The following is a 22830-nucleotide window of genomic DNA, read 5'->3' as shown; positions in this document are numbered from 1 at the left end:
AGGTTGAAACTATTATGGAGATGGATATAGAGATCACAGTAGGTAGTGTGATAGTGACTGAAGAAGAAAGGATGACTATAAGGAGAAGGGAGACAAATATGATCCCTCGTGCAGTTGTGATACTAAATAGAGAATTGAGACATTATTGTCCAAACTAATTAAGGGTAAAGAAAATCAGGAAACATGCTTAAGGATATTAACAGTTATATCTCTGGTCTGACCTAAAAGGTTGAGTCTTATGTGACTATAATCAAACAATTAAAGCAGCAATTTGGGTAGATCCATGCTCCATTAAATAAGAGGCAATCGAGTACCCTTCTGAGCAACACAGTTCAAAATCCAAAGAATTATAGTCACTGTCTCGCTATTGCCACTTGGAGTGGTAAGACCATTGTTGATCCCCTATTGCCTACTATGGATGTGCCAAAGCATAATAGTACTGTGGTTGATGAAACACCTATTGTGGAGTCGGACAAAGAGACTGGTGTTGATACTAGTATTGGTAAGGATAAAGGTAAGGTCAAGGTTGATGAGCGTATCATGAAGAAAAATTCCATGACCGCCCCCACTTATTCCTCAAAGGCTAAAATAGAAGAAAAAAAAGAAAAGCTCCTTAAAGTTTAAACATCCCTCTCCTTAAGGCTTTGGAACAGATTCTTGGGTATGTTAGGTTTGTGAAATAACTGGTTACAAAGAAGAGAGCATTTAGTTTAAGGACATTTGTGGATTTCACCATTATACTGCAGCCACTTCTAATTCTCTGGCCTAAAAGAAGGTTTATCCTGGAATATTCGCATCCCACTATCATATAGATATCTGAATTTGTTATATCATTATGTGACTTGGGATCCTTCATCAATTTTATGCCACCAGCTATATTCAAGCAATTGGTCTTGAGCCCTCCAGAGCCGACTACTATGAAGTTGTTGATAGAAAACTACACAGTAAAGAAACTTGTGGTCATATCATTTGATGTGTTGGTGAAAGTTGATAACTTTATTTTTTTAGCCGACTTTGTTATTTTGGATTATGAGGTTGACTTTGAGATGTCCATCTTATTTGGAGGGTCATTCATGGCCACATGTAGAGCAATGGTTGATATGGAAATAGGGGAGCTCAAGTTCAGAGTTAATATTGATGAAGTCACATTCATCGTTCAAAAAACTATGAAACAACCAACTGACATAAGGGTGATATTGGTTATTCATCATTTTGATGATCCAAGAAATTACCCCATTGGGTACCTTGATGAATTCTGAGTAATCAATGTACCCATATTATGTCGCAACATTAAATTAAGCACTACATAGGGGTAACCCATGGGCTTGTTGGTGAAGTCTGAGTAACCAACGTAGCCATGTCATGCAGCAACATTAAATCAAGCTCTAAGTGGAAGACAACCCACTATTTTAGTGTTCCCAATTATTATTCTTTTTTGGGTACAGTATTGTTACGACCCAATTTCTTAGGTCATGATGGAGCCTACAATAACCCACCAGTAGGCAAGCCAATCCCATAGTCCAAAATGTCTAGTAACAGACTACAAAACATATAAAGAAAAGAATTGCAGAATCAATGAAATAAAGAAGCAATTATATAATATAATACAAAAACTGGTGGTATCAGTACAAGAGCTACTAATAATACAAGAGTAAAAAGTATAGTTCAACTGAATACACTGATATAACTTTTCTTCAAATATGACATAAAGAGTAGTCTAATTCATAAGAGAGAGAGAGAGGTAATACTCTGAACGTCAGAATCTTACTCTAAGTCTCCAAACCATGGCTGCTACACATGATGCACAAATCAGCAATAGTAACCTATACTATGATCTGCATGCTTTAAAAATATAGTATGAGTACCAAAACAATGGGTACTCAATAGCTATCATCGTCCTACTAATCTAAATCATGATATAAAGATGATATAATGCAAGATAATCATAACTAATTTAAGGTACAAAATCAAACCTGAATTATCTCCATCGTCACTTTATATAATAAGTAATCAAAATAGAATAACAGTACAACATAAGGCATCAACACATGCCAATATCACTGTACATAACAAGTAATACTCATTGGAATAACAACATAACAACGGCACCAAGGGATGCTCATATCGCTATACATAAGAATTCGATAATTTGGAATAATAATTTATCATAAAGAATCAACATAAGAAATCACAAGTACAAAGTTGGCTCCCATACGCCAAGTGGTGCATAAAGTAAAAAACTCATCACAGTGTTCTGTACCACTGGAGAGTACACCCCAGAAAAATGTAAAGGAATCTAATCAACCATATATCCAAACTTCATCGTTATTCAACCATCAATCCACGCTTACCATCTATCGGTCAATTTATCAACCTTCCATAATTATTATCAATATTCAAAATTAAATAACGTGAGAAAATAATAACCATAACAATACCATCATTTAGACAACTACATCCACGATATGCACTAATGGCTATTTAGTAGCTAGCCTACACTTAATTACAAATTCAATTACTCACTAGTCATCATATACCTTCTAATTGCTACTTATAAACTATTTACCACATAATCATTATTTATGGGTCAATAACTAGTCATTCTTCATCAACTAGTTGATAAGTAGCACATAGCCAAAATTCATTACAAAGACATATTTATCAACTAGCTAATATTTGTTTCTATCCATCACAAACTCACTAATCATCATTGATCGAATAACCGTTAATCACCAATTATTCATTGTTCAATTTATTGACTAAACGTCATTTAGTAACTAGCATCACTAATCCACAAATCCTAGGTTGGTAATCATAGTCAACTAAATCATTGCTATCAACTAAATATCATTACTATAAGTCTTCATTTATGCTAAATATCATTATAGCTTAATCATCATAACTAACATTCATCAATACCACTAGTCCTAATTATTTCTAAGGTTCAACTATCCTTAAGTCATTATTAAACTCTTAAATATTCACCACTAATCATCTTTTCAACCTTAAATCAATAACTATACCACTATATACCTTGATCACTTAAGAACTTTGGTCGATATCTCTAATATAAACACTATACATAACTAGACATGAGCATAAACACATATAGTTCCATACATAGGGGTAGCCAGACTCAAACCAGTAGATGTAATCATAGGCACATCAATAATCATCCTCTAGACTTGCCGAGTATCTTCATATCATTATAGTATCTTTTGGCCTTGTCAGGTATCATCAAATCATTATAATATCCTTCAGTAATATTAGGTATCATCAAATTATCATAATATCTTTTTTGCTCATAAGAGCCTACAGTATGTGTTTACTTAGAAAGATCTTAATCTCAGGCAAAGAAGGTGGCTTGAGTTTGGAAGGACTATGACCTAAGTCATAACTACCATCCAGGTAAAGCTAATATGGTAGTTTATTCTCTTAGCAGGTTATACTTGGGTAGCTTGCCGTATGTGGATAAGAATAAGTGGGAATTGGTGTAGGATATTCACTATTTAGCTAACCTTGGAGTTTGTCTCTTGGACTCTAAATATGGTAGTATGTATATGCAATAGGTGGAACAATTATCTCTTGGTTCTAAAATAAAATAAAAGTATGAATAAACCCTCTGTTGATGAAGAGAAAGGATGATGTAGGTAAGCATAGGGTGATGGCCTTCGAGATCTGTGGTGATGGTATCTTAAGGTACCAATGAAGGTTGTGTATTTTCAATTTTGATGGGTTATGAGGAAAGATTTTGACCAAGGCCTTAAATCATAGTATATGGTTAATCTCAATTCCATAAAGATGTACTATGATCTAAAGGGTATGTATTGGTGGAATATCATAAAATGGGATGTAGCCAACTTTGTGGCTAAGTGTATGGTGCGTCAGCATGTGAAGGTGGAGCACATAAGTCCTAGTAGGCTAATTCAAGAAATTAAATAACTGGTGTAGAAATAGTAGAAAATTAATATGGATTTTATTATCAGTCTTCAATAATCGTAAAATTAGTATGACTCTATTTGGGTCATCATGGATAGGATGACTAAGTCATCATGGATAGGATGACTAAGTCTGCTCACTTTTTAGTAGTGAGGACTAATTATTCTGCTAAAGACTATGCGAAGTTGTTCTTTCAAGAGGTTGTAAATTTGTATGGTGCACCTATCTCAATCATTTTGGATTGTGGTACTCAATTTTTAACACATTTTTGGCACTTTTTTCAGTGTGGTCTAGGGACTAAGGTGAGTCTTAGTACTGCTTTCTACCCGCAGTCAAATAGGTAAGAAGAAAAGACTATTTAAACTCAGGAAGATATGTTATTAGCCTATGTAATTGAATTTGATGTTAGTTGGTTTGACCATTTGCCTCTTATTGAATTTTCCTATAACAATAGTTAATTCTAGAAAGAGTATGGCTCTGTTTGAATAATTGTATAGTAGGAGGTATAAATCATGTATTGGGTGGTTTGAGGTTGGTGAAGTAGAGATATTTAGCCTGAACTTAGTTTACCAAGTGATGGAGAAGGTAAAGGTGATTCGGGATAGGGTTAAGACTACTTAAAGCCACCAAAATTCCTATGCAGAATGAGTTGAAGGCACTAAGAGTTTGAGGTTAGAGATTGGGTGTTCTTAAAGGTGTCTCCCATAAAGAGGGTAAAGCAGTTTAGTAAGAAAGGAAAGATCAGTCCCTGGTATATTGATCCGTACTTGGTTTTGAGAAGAGTCGGTAGCATTGCATATGAGTTGGAATTTCCCTCAAGCGTGAGTTCCATTCATCCAATATTCCATGTGTCCATGTTAAGAAAATTCATGGGTGATCCTTCATTGGTTGTTCCCTTGGTGAATATTGGAATTTAAGGTTCTTTTTCATATGAGGAGGTCCCTGTGAGGATCTTGGATTGGCAAGTTGTTGGTTATGAAGGAAAGATGAGGCTTTAGTAAAGGTTCTATGGTAGAATAAAAGTTTGAGAAAGCTACTTGGGAAGCTGATGAGGACATGACGTCCAAGTATCCATTCCTATTCTCGATTCTAGAAATTTGGGCTTAAGGTATTGGTCGCTCTTAACATCTTTGTTTTCTATCTTTGTTAAAGGTAAAAAATTTCCATGGTATTTTGTTTTCTTTCTTAAAGACAAGAGTAGAGATGTTTGGGGTTTAATCGGGATAGTCAATACCTTGTACCATCATTTAAGGATGAATAATCCTAAGGAAGAGAGACTAAAATGCCCCAGGCTTTGGCCCTTGAAATTTTCTCAAGGCTTGAGCTAATTGTCAGGTTAACGACTCACCAAATAAGTTGTATGGTGTGTTATAGGTCTAGGGACCCAAGTGGTAACCCAACCAGTGTCTTATTAGATAATATTTATCCTAGTTACAAGAGACTCCTCATGAATCATATGGTCATGTGATAAGTGATTAGGTTTAAGTCGTATGTTATCCAGTATCCAAGCCCTTGATGTTCTTTATTGGTCATGACTAGACCATTCGATTCATATGTTCTAGTGATGAATGGGACTAAGAAGTCATAAGTTGGACAGTGTATGGTGTCCAATTCTCTGTCTTGGTGACAACTCTATGGTAAGAGTTGTATGTTGTGGTGACGATTCAAAGTCTTGACTCGTAACCCAAGGACGAGATTTTACAGATTTAAGTTGGGGGTACTTTGGACATTTCCCACCCTAACCCCTTAAAACCCCACGTATTATAACACCTTTTGGTCATATATTATACATTTTACAAGATTAAAATATTACCTAAACTCTCTCTCAAACCTCTCAAGAATGATTGGGCTAGGGTTTTTTCAAGTGGTTATCTAAGGGCTTAAGGATCAAAATTATCTCTGTGAACCTTTGTAACTCAAGTATGTGACTCTTCCCTTATTATTATTTTACTAAAGGAATATATTTTAATGTAGCTTTTTCATGGTGTCGTTATGGTTATGAAATAAAAGGTTAAGGGTTTTTGTTGTTCATGGATGAATATTATTTCTCGTGATGTAGTTAAGGTATTCCTTGTTTTAAATATGGCTTTGCACATATGGGTGCATGGGAATGGTGATTTAATTGAGGATTAATGGTTGAACCCAAACTTGATGATTTTGGCATTGATATTGGCATACCCTCAACTTGTTTATGAAATTGTCAATGAGAATGATTTTGTCATATGTTGAATTATGTTTAGAATTAAGGCACTGACCTAATAACATTAATGGTTGGTAAATGGATTTATTAAGGCATTGTTGTCCATAAATTGATTTGAAATACTAAATATGTTTGAGTCTATAAATATTAAATTAAATTGACGTCTATATTAGATAATGGGTTCGAGTCCTAAGGTAGTTAATAATGGTTATGGCATATTATGCACTTGCAAGTGGGGTTGGTATGACGATACCAAAGGGATACCTTTGGAAGTATTGGATTAATGGTTGTGTATGTTTAACGAATTTTTAAATTATGATTTAAAGGGGAATGTGCAGTCTGGCCATGGAAGTGGAGTTTGAAGGACTAACACTGAAAACCACGCTAGCCGGTTTAGGTGTCTATATGATCGGAAGGTTCAAGTCCCCCAAATAAATATACTAATGGGTGGTTCGAGTCCCCCATATTGTATACATTGGTTCTTAAGTCACTTTGATTATGTTGGGAGATTTGAGTCCCCCATAAAGGCATATACAAATATGGATAATCTCTGGTTCGTGCAGCTACATGTATTGGGGCCCTTCCAACTAGGGGAGAGTTGGGCCCATATAGCTCGTGGATGCCTTGTTATATGATGAGTATTCTATATAACCCAAGTTAAGGTTTTTCAAAGTTCATGCTTAGCCTTGTTCCCTACACGGGCATGTCATATATATATATGTGTGTGTGTGTGTATGTATATATATTTCATATGATTTTATGCTTAGTATATTAGGCTAGTTTTGTACTGTTGTCATGGTATTACTTTATCCCTCCATCCCTGAGTTACATGGTAGTGCTCCAACTTTTAACCGTCTCCAAATGATGTATCCCTACGCGATGCAGGTACTGAAACCTCTTCAAATTTTTCTACGCAGTGATCAGGTGCTTTAGTTAGTTCATGGGTTGAATTAAAGTGGTTAGCTTCCATACTTCAGAAGACTACATTTCATGATTCTTATTTCCAATGTCTTAGACCTTATTTAGACTATGTTTAGGCTATTATCGCGGGTATGTCTTGATATTTTATTGATTTTAGTTTTGTAAAGGATTTGTTTGATTACTATAGACTTAGCTGGTTTGGTTGAGTGTTTTGTTGATGGGTGGTTGTTCGATTACTGGTGGTTCATATATAAATATCTTAAATTAATGTTAGTCTTATCTTACACTATCTTGTTATATATTCGGAATTTATCTGACAATTAAGGGTATTGTGTTGGTTTTGTTAGGTAAAGGGGGTGATATCTGGTCCATGTGGGACTTGAGATGCCCATCACGGCTAGGCATTTGATTAGGTCATGACAAAGTTATTATTAGAGCTAAGTTCATGGTCAATTGGGTGTCCATAAAGCTGTGTCAAGTAGAATCTTTTTAATGGCTGTGTAGCGCACCACACTTATAAGAGAAAGGCTACGAGACATTTAGGAATGTTTCCCTTTCTCGTTGTCTTACTTTGAGCTATAGAGTCTAGGATCTTGGATTCCTCTAATTCTTGTTTGCTCGCTTTTTCAGATCATGCCTTCCTAATGATCTAAAGCTCATGGAAACTCCTCTGTCCAACTTGAGGACAATGTTAATGGGACACAACCTACTTATGGAGTATAGACCTAGTCTAGGGGTCCAGTTCCTGATTGCTCTTATAGAGTTCCACCAGTTCTTTTTACCCCTAATCGAACTCCTCAGGATGATGTGAAGAACACTGAGTTTCATCAGTCTATTCATATGTTAGGTTAGTTGGTAGCTTCTTAGTCTGAGCGTAGTACTCCATCTTCTGATGCAATAAGGGTTGGCCAATTCATGAGGTTGAGTCCTCCAACTTTTACTGGTGTTAAGGTTGAGAAGGATCCTCAAGCTTTTATATATTAGATGGAGATAACCCTCCAAATTTTGCATGATTCGAATGTTGAAAATAGGGAGTTTAATGCCTATCAATTAAAGAATATGGCAAACTAATGGTATGAGAAATGGGAATAGTTCAGCAGAGATGATGCTGACTCTGTTCTATGGGATGACTTTTCTAGTGCCTTTTTGGATTGCTACTTTTCTCAAGAGATAAGAAAGGCAAACGCAAAGGTATTTGTGAATTTGAGATGAGGTAGGATATCGGTTAAGGAGTATGCCTTGAAATTCCATCAGTTGTCTAGGTATGCTCCTAAGTTGGTGTTTAACATAAGAGCTAGAATACGTCAATTTGCATCTAAATCATCCCGTGGGTTGATCCTGGAGAGTAAGGCTTCCTTATTGAACAAAAACATGGATATTTCTTTACTTGTGGTGTATATGCGGTAGGTTGAGAAATAAAAGATAAAGCCGATTGAAATGGGTGAGAGGCAGAGTAAAAAATTTAGATTTTTTATCAGGATGGAGGACAGCAATAGAGTGGTAGAGATGGGGGGAGTGGACAAAAAAGAAATGGAGGATTTTTAGTTCTTTCTCTACGGCTAGTAATCCTTACTCAAAGTCGTCAGGTGATCTTTTTTCTCAACATGGTGGAGGGTACAAGGCATTGGGTGCCCAATCACAGGCTGATGCAACTCAGTTCGCTCCATCATATCCTTCTGGTAGATTTTGTTGTTAGCCGTACCGTGGCCGATATGATAAGGGAGAAACCAATGTCTTAATTATGGTTAGATTAGCCACATGCAGTGTGATTGTCCTTCTATAATTGCTTCTGGGGCTAATAAGATTCTTGTTTTCTCTTCATTAGCTCCGACACCAAGGGTGCTGCTTCATCTTCTGGTATCGACACTGGCCGAAATTGCTTATATGCACTTGCTTTATCTTATATGTTGTTACTAGTATGTTTAAACTCTTTTCTCATTATATGTACTGTTTGCTTAATCTGGGGTCTACTCTTTCTTATGTGGCCCCATTTGTAGTTGTGCATTTTTGTTTTGGTCCCAAGTGTACTTTGGTCCCGAGTGTGTTGAGTGAAATACATATATGTACATACATACATACATATATATATATATATACGTATTTCATATGATACTATGATTTGGATGTTGTACTGGTTTTACACTGTTGTCATGGCATTACTTTATTCCTCTATACTTGAGTTACATGGTAGCGCTCCAACTACTAACCATCTCCGAATGTTATATCCCTAAGTGATGAAGGTACCGAAACCTCTTCTACTTTCTTTATGCATTGATCAGGTGCTCGAGTTAGTTCATGAGTTGGCATTGAAGTGGTGAGCTTTCATACTTTGGAAGGCTTCATTTCAAGGTTTTTATTTCCTGTGTGTTAGACCTTGTTTAGACTCTATTTTGGCTATTGTCGGGGGCATAACCCAACATTTTACTAATTTTGGTTTTGTAATAGCTTTGTAGGATTACTATAACTTGGGTGGTTTGGTTAAGTGATTTGGTGATGGACGGTTGTCCGGTTACCAGTGGTTCATATAGACATATCTTGAATTAATATTAGTCTTATCTTACACTATATTATTATATGTTTGGAATTTATCCGATAATTAAGGGTAATGTGTTGGTTCAGTTAAGTGAAGGGGTTGATCTTGGTCCATGTGGGACTTGAGAAGCCCATAATGCCAGGACATAGTTTGGGTCATAACATTGTATCTTGAGATACCAAGGCAGATTATGCGTTCTCGATATTGATGGGTTGTGAAGAAGAATTTTGGTCAAACCTCATGACTCACGTTTTACTATTCATCCTAATTTGATAAGGATGTATCATGATCTTTAGGATATCAATTGGTGGAATAATATGAAGTAGGATATGTACAATTTTATGGCTAAGTGCATGGTGTGTCAGCAAGTGAAGGTAAAGTACTTAAGGCCTGATGGGCTGACTCTAAAGACTGAGTTGTTGGTAAGGAAATAGGAGATAATTTTTATAGATTTTGTTCCGAGTATTCTGTGGTCTTGCCAGCAGTTTCATTTGATTTGGTTCATCGTGGATAGGATGAATAAGTCTGCTTACTTTTTGCTAGTAAGGACTAATTACTCTTCTGAGGATTATGCCAAGTTGTTCATTGTGGAGATCGTGAAGTTGCATGGTACTCCAATCTCCATCATATCTGATCGTGGTACCCAAATCTCATCTCACTTTTGGAGGTCATTCTAGCAGGGATTGGGGACTAAGGTGACCCTTAGTACCTCTCTCGACACGCAGATGGATGGGCAAGCGGAAGAAAGAATATAGGTCTTAGAAAACATGTTTCATACTTGTGTTTTTTTATCTTTGTGGTAGTTGGGTTGACCTCTTGCCTCTCATAGAATTTGCCTACAACAATAGTTATCACTATTACATTGGTATTGCTCCATTTGAGGCCTTTTATGGTAGGAAGTATAGATCTCCTATTGGGTGGTTTAAGGTTGGTGACAGTAAGTTATTTGAGAGTGTTCGCCTAAAACAACAGTTATCATTCTAGTATTAAACTGGAGCCTTATGAGGCTTTGTATGGTAGGAGGTTTCATTCTCCGATAGGATGGTTTGAGACTTCTGAGGTTAGACCTCTTGGTAAAAATTTGCTTCAGGACTTGTCTGATAGAGTCAGGGTAATTCAGGATAAGCTAAGTGCATCCTCGAGTTAGCAGAAGGCCTATGCCGACCATAGGCTCAGTGCCTTGAGATTTGAAGTTGCTTACCGAGTGTTCCTTCGTGATTTTCCTATGAGAGGTATGATGAGGTTCGAAAGGAAGGATAAGCTTAGCCCTCGATATATTGATCCTTTTGAGATTCTATGCACTGTTAGCAATGTGGCCTATGAGTTAGCCTTTCCTCCACATTTCGCTATTATTTATCCATTTTTCCATGTCTATATGTTGCGAAAGTATAATCCTGATCTGTCTCATTTGCTTAGGATGGGATTTAGTCTAGTTAAACATTCAGTTGACCTAAGTGGAGTAGGTCGTGATTATTTTTGCTAGTAATGTGAGACAGTTGCATACTATAGAGATTCCTATAGTTAAGGTTCAGTAGAAGCATCGCCTAGTGGAGGAGGCCACTTGGGAGTTCGACAATGAGATGTGAGCCCAGTATTTCCTTTATCTTTAACTTTAGGGGCTGAAAGTTTCTTAGTAGTGGATGTTGTAATGTCCCTTCTGGTCATTTCTCATGATCCATCTTATATTCACTGTTCGATCATTTCCATATCTACCCAAGTCATTTATGACTTGCTGGAATCGACAGCTCGGTTATCGAGCTGTCCGTTTGGTTTTTAGAACCATTTCCCCATTTAGAAGTTCCAATGGTTCCAAATGGCCATCAAGCAAAACCATCAGTAAAACAATATCAGATGCAAATTGTGACTGTACTAGTAACTCTAGAATATCAATTTTAGGTTAGGCAGACCTTTCGTTCGGGTTTCGCTACACCTCAAACACATTTTGACCAGTTGGTCAGAAAATTAATAAATTGGAAATTCAGGTGTAGGGCCCACATTTGGTTGAAACAACCTCATATGTAAAATTTGACTTTTCCAATGCATCTGGAACATCAAAATAAGTATGGTAACACATATCATTAGCTCATATTGGACTCCAGATGTATCCCAAGGCCTTGATCGAAACTAGTAATTAAATTCCAAGTTTCAGTCGTCGTCTAGTGCAAAGAAGTACCACAATCGCGGGGGCATAGCTGCGATTGTACTAACCAAGGGCCTAGTATGGGGTTGTTTAAATGCTCTTCTTGGCCGAGAATTGGCCATTTTCTCTGTTGTCTTGCGTCCCAAAACCCTAATAAAGAGTGTAAGACCTCAAAGTGAGTCTTGGGTGTTGACTAGGAGCTTGACTAACTTGTGTAATCATGATAACATTGAAACTAAAGTATGAATACTTTAATATTAGTGTTGAATTCTTGATTAAATCACCAAAAAATCCAAAATGGCTAGAGGATAGATTTTAGCCCCCAAATATGGTTGATTTGCACTAATTCCTTGAGAATTATAACTCCTTGATGGTATTTGAGCAATGGGTTGGTCTCAGAAACTTGGGGATTTTGGTGTCGTTTTGTTTATGATTGTATTCATCTATTATGGCCCTTGTCGGGCATTTCTACTAGAGTAACACATTTCCTTTGCGAACCCCACACCAAAAATCCCCAAGTGGATTATAACTCCCTAATGGTAAATCATATGTAGGATCCACTTGGGGATTTTTGGTTTGGGGTCTGCAAAGGAAATGGGTTAATCTGGTAGAAACGCCCGACAAGGGCCATAATAGATGAACACAATCATAAACAAAAATGTTCCACATTTAACAATCAACTAGGGATACCAATCTCATGACCTGGTAATATCAGTACAAGAGCATTTAAGTACGATGATATGAAAATACAACTCAAACTCTAAATAGACTTATACATACGTCTTGAATAAAAAAGACGAAAACAAGATAGAATACATACGTTTCTACCAGAGTAACCTATTTTCTTTGCTCTAATTTATGGTGTTTCTTACCTACTAGTGGGTTTTAGTAGGTGCCATCATGGCTCATGAATTAAGTTGTGAAAAATTAGTATTGGATCCTAGGTATCACCGATATTGTTGGTTCAAGAGCAAGTGTATAATAGAGTCTTGCAGACTAGAATGTTGACGTCCATTTCCTATCTTCGTGAGGCTATGGGACATTCTTACGAGTCCTTTTATTCTTTCACTCGTATCTTGGTAAGAGTCTAAGTTGGTTTGTAGGATATTCTCTTGAGATTACTCTTCTTCAGATGCCCAGGACACATGCTACTGCTATGCGTGATAAGGGTCCCGAGAATGAGCCCTTGGATCATACTTTTGTTCAAGGAAAGCCTCACACTGTATCCCCAATTAGGCATATGAATGGGCCTTCCCCAAACCCCATTCTTACACCTGAGTTGGAGATTCCTCTGCTATAGCCAGTGGTGAGCCAAGGACCAGCCTAGGCTCCACCGGGTTTTATTCTCTCTTTTTTCAGAGATGCCTTGGTTTAGTTGTTGGGTATTGTCAATGGTACACAGACTACTGGGGCAGGAGTGTAGCCTGCAGCTACAGCTCTTGGAGTTGAGGTTTTTCCTATGCCAGCAGTTGTTCAGCCTACAGCCGCTCAGCCAGTTGTGACCAGCCTGCTATGTTTGCTAAGGAACAAAAGATGTTGGGTAGGTTTTTGAGGTTGGCACCACCTATGTTTTTGGTGTTCCTAGAGAGGATGCATTTGAGTTTTTCACTGCTTGTAAAGATAGGCTTTGTGGTTTAGGCCTTCTTAAGAATCATGGTGCGGATCACACCACATTTCACATGGATTTGTCTACTTGACATTGGTGGAGAGGTTTTATGAGTTCTATGCCAGTTCGATCTTCTCCCCTATCATGAACTTAGTTCTCCAAGATGTTCTAGGAAAATAATATACCGCACAGCCTAAGGGACCAACTGAGGGATCAGTTCACTAGATTGGAGCAAGGTTCTCTGTAATTCGCCGAGTATGAGGCCCATTACCATGAGCTGGCCAGGCATGCGACTTCTACTTTGGAAACTGAGTATGAGAGAGTTTGATGCTTTGTGAGAGGACTAAGTCTCCCTATTCGAAGGGAGACTCAGAGTCAGTTATTCCATGTAGGACCTCTGCATAGGTTTCTAATTAATATGGAGTGATGGAGGACATGCATCATGAGGGCTGTGATAAGAGTAATAAGTATCAGGGCAGATTTGGTGGGAGCCGTAGTATTTCCCAATTCAGTGGTGGTGGTTCTCATGTTGGGCATCCACCGCATTTTTTTTCAGCATCAGAGTCAGACTAGTCGACCAGTTCAGGAAGTTCTTTAGACTATGGATAGAGGTCAGTTTGGTTCTAGTGGTCTCCCTGGTAAGGGCGGTGATCATTATTTAAGAGGTTTGTCTGCAGGTCGTGCTACACGTGGTAGTTACTTCGCTTAGATCGGATCTGTGAGTTCTTGTTCTACTCATGACTATTGTTAACTTGTGGGCTTCTTAGTTATTTTTTGAGAGATTTCCCTAGTCATGGGGCAATGGTTGTTTCATTCTAGGGTCCTACTCCTATTAGGGAAGTTTATCCCATAGGTAGAGGTGTTTGCGAGGTCACAGGGGTGGTTACAAGGGTGCTTGAGGTGGTACTCTTGCAGACATAATAGGAAGTCGATCAGGTGCCTATCCAGGTGGTGAGCGTGGTTAGTTATATACAGTACTCACTAGACCTGCGGCTAAGACTTTGGATGTTGTAGTTACAGGTACGATTTGGTGTGCTACAAGTCGGATCTTGCTTTGTTTGATCCCAGATCCCTTTATTCTTATATATCTGCTTACTATACAAGACGGTTGGACCTAATTAGTGTTTTATTATTTGTACCATTGTGCATATATACTCACGTGGCTGATTCTTTAGTAGTGGATCGAGTATTCAGATCATGTGTTATGACAGTTAGTAATATTGATACTTATGTTGATCTTATTATTCTGGAAATGCTAGATTTCTATGTGATTCTGGGCTTGGACTGGTTCTCCTACTATTATGTAATACCCCGAGAATCCAAACCAATATTAGAACCATACTTCAAGCTCATGAGAAATAAATTATAGTGCTTTGGTAGTATCATGAGTGAGTTTGATTAATATTTAGGCCTCAAATAGCTCCTAGCTATTAGACAAATCAAAATATCCATTACCAATTGAGTTCTAGAGAAAGATGTCTCTATGGTCAACTTCAAATGAGCATATCTTTTATTTTACTAAGAATTTTTTATCTCATGACCCACCAACAGTTAGATAATTGAATTAGATTTTCCATGATACCAATTTTATCTTAATCCGATATCGGGGTAAGAAGTTATGCCCGTTTTAACAGAGAGTTGTCCAACTGTCGAGGTGCAATGGCCAGGTTGACGGACCGTAAAGCCAGTGATGGACCGTCAAGCTAGGCTGTCAACCTCAGATAGTGAGCTCATTTTTTGGCCCTAAACTGATAGTTTGTAGTGATGGTCAGTCACCAGAGTGATGATCCATCACCAAAACCGTCAACCAAACCCGTTCAATGACGTAATGATGAATTTAGTGAGATTTTTGGGTATTTTTCCATCCTTTTTAACCCCTAATTCAATCAACTTAAACAACATAACTCCTCATTCATCCTAAACATCAAAATTAGGGTTTCTGTCATGATCATTCCCCAAGAACAAGATTCAAGCTCTTTTTTCAAGAAAACTCAAGAATCCAAGCATCCCTATTCAAGAACCTTCAAGAAAAGTTATTCTCTTTCAAGATTTCAGCTTTTAAGGTATGTTAGATGCTCATCCATGGGCCCTTTTCACCCATGGATTCCAAAAATCCAATTTCAAATTCAAAGTTATGATTTTTTACAAGTTATTGTGATTTTAACCATGAATCCCCATGAATATTTATTCTATACCATGTTTACATGTAATTGTTGTTGTTATTTAACCCTACATGTTTGAATGGTGGTGTTCACTAATTTAAGCCTTAATTGGTGATTAGTATCAAAATTATCCTACTACTACATGTTTAAAACTGTTCCCATGCTTAAGCCATGCAATGTAAGTGTTTGATGAAATGCCTTAAAGAATGAGTTTTTAATATTGACTACACGTCATGTCCTAAAGGTTTTAGTATGATCTTGTTGTTATTTCTATCAAGTCCTGGGGGTTTGAATACCCAAAATTTAGATATTTACATACTTTCAGTATCCTCAGAATGATTTTAGTTAAACCATGAGCATAGTTGGTTTCTTAGTTATTATTATCATAATGAGCACTATCAGAACTCTTAATCAATTAAACTTAAGATCAGTTCAGTATTTCGAGTCAGTGTAGATGGGAGTAGGATTTAGCACCAAGCGAATACAGGGATGCTGTCTTCCCCGTCAGTCAGGCAGAGTCGTTAGTAGCAGTCTCTGTATTCTTAAACTATATAGCCAGCGTAGGATATGAGGAGTCACCCATTAGTTTACGCTTGACTTCCTCTCAGGGGTCACCCGTCAGTTTAGGTTTAATACCCTAGTCCTTCGAGACATCAGTTAAGTCGATCCATACAACCATTATCAGTACCCATGGCACAGTACTGACACCCTTCCAACTGGGGTCACAGGTTGGACCCCAATTAGCTCATATTGGGGCATGTTGGTTAGATGATAGCTCCAACAATATCAGACCAGTATTCAGTACAGAGCTCAATTTCAGGTTTGCTTGACCATAGTATACATTTACCAGTTATTTAGTAATCGATATGTTAGTATTTCAGTTTATAGACTATCTCAAAATCATATTATATGTTTGGTAATGCATTCTCATAATTCATAGTTTTCATGCAGTTATACTCAGTTACCTCATGTTATTTATTCAATCAGTTATTATTCATGCACATGAACCCCTGCATATTAGCCTAACCTCATCTAGTATGCCAGTACATTTAAAGTACTGATCGCATGCTTGTATCTTATGCTATGATATTTAATATCATAGTTTTGGATGTTTAGGTTTCCTATCATACTTAGATAGTCTAGCGTATCAGCAGCAGCAATAGTGGTAAGTCCTCATCTATCGAGGACATAGTTGTTATTTTAGTTCATTTTAATATTTTATTTTAGTTAGACAGTCGAAGTTAGTTGGGGCCTACACCATAAACTCTCTTTCAGATAGTTTTAGAGGCTTCCAGACATTTTAGACAGTCAGTCAGTTGTTGGTCTTTTTAGTTGGATTTTTAATAATTTTGTATATGTTTTAGACATTTGGGTTTTCAGTTATATTACTTTCAGATTCAAAACCTTAAGGCATATTCAGTAATTCTGCATATTTTCATTTATAATCAATTTTATTCAACACGCATAGCAGGTACCAGCTTATGGGTTAGCTTGTGGTCACTTGTGACCTTAAGCATTGTATGGAATCCAGGGTGTCCTCTTAGTGCATTTCAAACTTGGTATTACAGACTAAGATTTTAAAATGTCCTAGGGAGTTTGAAAGTTGCATTGAGTAGAGTCTTGTGCATGGGTGTGAAGCGTGCCACACTTATGGACAAGAGGTTACAAGAAGTTTTAGAAAAAGTTTCCCTTCTTTCAGTGTTCATGTCCTGCAAAAGAGCATGAGCTCAAATTAACCACTTTATCAAATTTAATTTTCCTTTCATTTATAGGACAGGCCCCCCATAAAGAATAATAGAAGAAGGAATAGAAATCAGCCATCACCTCTGCCCATTCGGGAAGATCCCTTGAATGAGTATGTTTTGCATGCTGAGTTCAAAGCTGCATTCATTACTCTGGCTCACTTTGTAGTAGCTCAGAATATTTGGCCAGCAGTCCCAGCGAACCCCGTGGCAATACAACCGTAGCGAGGATTTGGGACTTCACCCGAATGAATCATCCACTATTTATGGGATCCAAGTCTGATGAGGATCCACAGGATTTCCTTGACATGGTTCAGAAGGTAACTAAAATTATGGGTGTGAATTCTAGTGAGAGTGCAGAGTTGGGTGCTTACCAGTTATAGGATATAGCTCACACCTGGTATAAGAAGTAGAAGGGATATAAAGGCGCAAATAAAGAGCCTGTTGAATGGGAGAATATTTCTACGGCCTTTCTAGATATATTATTTCCTTTGGAGTTGACAAAAGCTACGGTGCTGGAGTTTATTAACTTGAAGCAGGGCAATATGCGTGTGAAAAAGTATTCACAATCTGGTGTATCTGATAGTATAGTTGTAAGGCCCCATAAAGTTTCCTCGTAGTTTGAGTCGTAAGGCGTGTTGAGTGAGGCATGATTCCATCCCTAAAAGATTAGAAGTTTCTTCCTAAGTAAGTAATGTGTTAATCTGATAAGCTTTCTATCGATATAAGATTTGCCCAAATCCAACACTCGGGTAAGAAGTTATGGCTAATTTAAGCCTTAGTCGTAAAACTGCATCATTTAACTGTCTGGCACATCGCGGAGAGGGTTGATTTGGAGATTGTAAATTTCCAGCGGAACCCCACAATAGTGGCGCATCACGGAGGAGTCCCAGGTCCCAACCAGTGGGAAAACATGATGGCTCCGTGTCGCGAAGGCTGCCAATTTCCCAATTGTCAAATTCCAGTGAGCCACTGCGATAAGTGGCGCGTCGCGTAGGCAAATGAAATCAGGTTCCAGTTCAATTTTTCCAGTTTCTTATAGATGTTTAAAAGGGAACTTTGGACCTTTTCCAAGCCTATCAAATCGTGGAAACACTAAATCAAAGCCATTTACAAGTATCTTATTAGGTTTTTCTCAAGTTTTCTCTCAACATAAACCATAAGTATCCATAACCTCTTCCAAGAACCTCAATAATCTACCATGTACTTCCTAAATTGAGTCAAGATTCAAGGTTCCCAAGTCAAGGACCTCAAGAACCCTCATTCTAGAGCACGAATAGAGTTCCAAAAGTGAGAGTTCATCAAAAGCTTCTAATTCAAGGTATGTGAGGTTTTTGAACAAGGGTAACCCTTTCACCCTTGTGCCCAAAAATCTATTTACATCATGAAATTCTTAAAATATATGAGGTTTTTTTTACATGAATTTGAATTGGGTTTTTCACCCATTATTATTGAATACATTATATTGATATTTCCCATGAATTAAAAGTCAAATGGCATGATTTCTACATGATTTCTTGAGTATTTACAGCTGGGTATAAACCCCATGATTTTACTCCTTGATAAGCTAATATTTGAATTGTTAAGATATTGAAACATATGGCTATATTGTGATTTTGGGGTAATTTACTGAAATTCCCAGATTTCCACATGATTTATGAATCTATATGCTATATATTATGCATTTGATAATCTTTAACTTGAGATTTAATTATGGGTTAGTAAGCCCTATTTGAGACTTGTGAATTTATTCTTATGCTATGAGCACCCATGTTTTGATTATTTTGAGACGATTGAGAAATGAATTGACCTAATGGTCCTTGAGCTTTGAAATCTACTTCACTATGTGAGATTATCGATTTGATTATTAGGTTCTTGGTGAACCATGTGATTATTCTAAAAGTGGATTTTTTTCTGAGATGAGCGAAGATAATCTAAAGGGAGTTGTATTTAGCACCGAGTGGGTAAGTTACTACGGTTTCTTACCCCAAAACTATGTGCCACTATAGGTTGGTCCTAAGGCCGAGTTTATGATGATTATGACTAGGCCTAAGGTCGAGTTTCATTTGGTGATCACTAGACCTAAGTTATACTCCCTGGCAAAAGTATAACACTCCTCCCCAACGTGGGGTCTCTTCCTTAGGAGGACAAAATGTTGGACTCCATGTAGCTCGCATAGTTTATGTCGGTTAGGAGAACCTCCCTTGATATTTAGACTTCGAGATCAAATACTATTTTGAATTTTCTATAAGCTATTTTCCTAAATGGTTGAATTGCAAAGATGTTTCCCCAACTAAAGTATTTTCTTGATGTGAGTTATTTCCTAAATGAAAGCATCTTCCCTTGTTATAGTACTTTTATAAAGCTTTGAGGTAAGTTATTTCCAAAACTAGAATGCCTTTCCATTTGAGATACAGTGATTTCCCTAAAGCTTGAGATGAGATATTTTCCTAAAGTGAATGAAATGCCTTCAAGTATGTTTTCAAGTTATATGATTCCGAATTCCAAGTATATGAGTTCTAAATAGTTATGAAATATTGAGCATTGAAGAAGTTTTACTCTCCATGAGACTTATACATGAGTTGAAAGTATTGTTTAAAGTCCCTTAGCCTTTGGGTATTGAGAATAAGAGAAGATTTTGAATTTTAAGATTAAACAATGATGACTCACAAAATTTGTGTTAAATGCTCCATTCTACATGACTTATGAGCTTTATATTTTATACTTGTTCAAGCCATGCGAATCATTTCATAATGCATACATGATTTGATTAAAGAATATTGTCACTATTTTATTCATATGCATTCACCCCCCCATACTCAGTACATTCCAAGTACTAATCCACATATATGTCTATGTGCTATATTGTGTCATAATGTAGGTTCAGGTGCTCAGTCCTAGCCTCGCCCGTGATTTTTCGAGTACCTTGCCTACATTTTCTATAGTGGTGAGTCCTCATGATTCGAGGAACAATCTTCAGATATTTACCGTACTTGAGAGACTATGTTTTATCTTCAGTTCATTTCGAGTCAGTTGGGTACCTGTCCTAATGGCTCTCTAGATTTAGATTTGTAGAGGCTTGTCGGACTAGTATCAGACTTGTAATGTGTTGAGGGTTTGATATTGTGGTTTTGTTGAGATTTCTCTATATTATGGTCTTATAGACCGAGTATCTTTTCCATATTTCCTTTCATGTGATATGACTATGCTAGTGTTGAGTCCATTCTTATCTTGAATTGAGTGTCATTGGTAGAAATTGACTCTAAGGGTTAGCGTGGGGATTCTCGTACCCTTAGGCACTGTGTGATGTCCCGAGAGATGATTTTGGGTCGTTACAATGGTCAAGGAGTGTAGGACCAAAATGTTGATTAAGGAGATGGACCTCTCTAGGATTATGGTCCATTCTCAGCAAATTAAGGAGGAGAAGGTTAAAGAGAGAGAAAGAGAGAACAAGAGGTCCAGGAAAGGTAGTTTCAACTTTACTCAGTAGAGGTCAGAGGGTGGTAACCATCCCTAATTCCATTAGAATCTTTAGTTCTAGATCCATCTTCTTCTAGTGCTTCTGTACTAAAATTTAGAACTGACAATCAGGATAGGGCGCCAGGCTCTAAGTCCCAAGGCAGTGTAAACAGTGGTTGAACAAATTCTCTTTACTAGAATATGGTAGAAACCATCAGGGTGAGTGTAGAGCTGGAAGTGATGTATGATTTGGGTATGTTAAGCCAAGACATCGAATCTGGGAGTGTTAAGTAGTTTCTCAGAAGGGAAAGGATTTATGCCGACAAAGCTACTCCCATCTGTCATCCACTCTAGCAGGTCGCCCAACTCAGTAAGGCGCCACCTCCAGTGCCACCAGCAGTCAGCACCAGAATAGACTATATGTACTTCAGTCCCAAAAAGATCAGAAAAGTTCTCCTGATGTGGTTACGGGTATGTTATAGGTCTTTTATTTACATTTATATGCTTTGTCAGACCCCAATCTTCATTTTCTTTTGTAACCCCCTATATAGCTTTTAATTTTGGTATCAATCCCAAAACATTAATCGAACCTTTCTTAGTGTCCACTCCATTATGAGTTTCTATTATAGCCAAGCAGGTATACTGGAACTGTTCGATTGCAATATCCCCGAAAGTCACTTCAGTAGATCTTCTGGAGTAAGAGATGACCAATATTGATGTCATTCTCGGCATGGATTGGTTCCACTCATGTTATGCTTTAGTTGATTATAGAAGTAGGGTCGTTAAGTTTCAGTTTCTAAATGAACCAGTCCTTGAATGGAAGAGTAGTACTTCAGCGCTTAGGGGTCAGCTTGTTTCATATCTTTGAGCGAGAAAAATTATATCCAAGGGGTGTATTTATCATCTTGTTCAAGTCAAAGACTCTAATTTTGGGACTTCCAATCTTGAGTCAGTTTTAGTAGTGAGGGAATTTCTAGATATGTTCCCTGAAGATCTTCTCAGAGTTCCTCCCGAAAGGAAAATTGACTTTAAAATAGACCTTCTTCTAGATACCCAGCATATCTTTATTCTGTCATATGGCTCCAGCTGAACTTAAAGAATTGAAAGAATAGTAAAAAGACCTCCTAGATAAGGGATTCATTAGGCCCAGTGTTTCCCCATGAGGGGCTTCAGTCCTTTTCGTGCATAAAAAATGGTTCCCTTAGAATATGTAATGATTATCGTCAGTCGAAAAAAGTCACCATCAAGAATAAATATCCATTCCCCAGTATCGTTCAACCAATTTTAGGGTGCCAGTTATTTCTCAAAGATAGACCTTAGATTCGGCTATTATCAGCTCAGATTCAGAGAATAGGACATTCCAAAAATAGCTTTTAAAAATTGGTATGGTTACTTCAAATTCCTAGTCATGTATTTTGGACTAACAAATGTCCCAGTATTTTTCATGGACTTGATGAACAGTGTCTTAAAATAGTACTTGCATATGTTCTTCATGATTGATGACATTTTTTTCTATTCATGTATTTAAAACTATCATGCAGACCACCTCAGAATTATATTGCAGACTCTTAGAGCTCATCAATTGTTCACCAATTTTAGTAAGTGTGAGTTTTGGATAAGATCGGTAGCTTTCTTTGTCCATATTATTTTCAATGACGGTATTAGAGTTTACTCTCAAAAGACTGAATTTGTGAGAAACTAGCCCAGACCCATCTCTTCGCCAGATATCAGGAGTTTCTTAGGTTTGGCTGGATATATCTGATGGTTTGTTGAAGGGTTTTCATCTATTTCACCCCCCATGTACAGATTGACTCAGAAGAAAGTCATATTTCAGTGGTCAGATTCTTGTGAAATGATTTTTCAAGAGTTGAAGACTCGACTTACCTCAGCCCCAGTTTTGACCTTGCCTGATGGTTCAGAGGGTTTTGTCATGTACTGTGATACTTCTAAAGTTGGTTTGGTTTATGTTTTGATTTAGAAGGGTAAGGTCATAGCCTATGCTTCTAGACAGCTTAAGCCCCGTGAAAAGAATTACCCTACCCATGATCTTGAGTTAGCAGTTGTTATGTTTGCCTTAAAGATTTAGAGGTACTATTTTTATAGGGTGAATGTTGATGTGTTTGCAGAT

This window comes from Capsicum annuum, chromosome 8 (assembly GCF_002878395.1).
Source record: "Capsicum annuum cultivar UCD-10X-F1 chromosome 8, UCD10Xv1.1, whole genome shotgun sequence".
In the NCBI taxonomy this organism is placed as follows: domain Eukaryota; kingdom Viridiplantae; phylum Streptophyta; class Magnoliopsida; order Solanales; family Solanaceae; genus Capsicum; species Capsicum annuum.
Note: the sequence above shows the minus strand (reverse complement) of the source record.